The sequence below is a fragment of the Bison bison genome, unplaced genomic scaffold (assembly GCF_000754665.1).
Source record: "Bison bison bison isolate TAMUID 2011002044 unplaced genomic scaffold, Bison_UMD1.0 scf7180017864371, whole genome shotgun sequence".
Classification (NCBI taxonomy): Eukaryota; Metazoa; Chordata; class Mammalia; order Artiodactyla; family Bovidae; genus Bison; species Bison bison.
Window position 1 is genome coordinate 6261450 of NW_011494943.1, and position 703 is coordinate 6262152.

Genomic DNA, 703 nt, shown 5'->3' on the forward strand with positions numbered 1-703 from the left:
GTAACAAAAATATATTTTTAAAATCCCCTGTATTTTACCTATTTCTCCCTCCCTGCCCCTAAACCCTTGGCAACAACTGTGGTTGTGCCTTTTCCAGAATGTCGTATAGTTGGAACCACACAGCATATAACCTTTTCAGATGGGTTTCTTTCTCTCAGCAGTGTGCGTTAAGTTTCCACCATGTCTTTTCATGGCTTGATAGCTCATTTCTTTTCATTTCTTTTTAATGCTGAGTAATAACAATGTTGAATGTACCACAATTTATCCACTTACCTACTGAAGGGCATCTTAGTTGGTTCCAGATTTTGGCAGTTGCAAATACTACTGCTATAAACCTCTGCATGCAGCCTTTTGTGTGAACAGAAGTTTTTGATTCAATTGGGCAAATACCAAAGAGCCAGATTCTTCATCTTCCCTCATAGTTTAATATTAATGAGAGCTCAAGCCTCAGGCTCAGAACTTTCAGCAAATGAAGACATCAGACCGAAATTTAAAATTTTATTTCCATTCTCTCTTTTTTTTATTAGTTTTTCTTTGTGGTTGTGAGATCAGTTTTCCAATTAAGGGAGTCCTGAAGGCTTTGTTTTTAAAGTAAATTTCTCCTAGTGAATATTTAAAGACGTTTGAATTCTTTTAAGAAAAAAAATGAGCAAATATGAATAGGAAGTCTGGGGAGCCAGACACTCTGGTCTTCTGCCCTCTC

General features: G+C 36.7%; 1 protein-coding gene across 3 annotated transcripts in view; it reads left to right on the top strand.

The window, feature by feature from the left end:
- Positions 1 to 703, top strand: part of DNAI2 (dynein, axonemal, intermediate chain 2) — a 30688-nt gene that overhangs the window by 13755 nt on the left and 16230 nt on the right. The window lies entirely within an intron of this gene.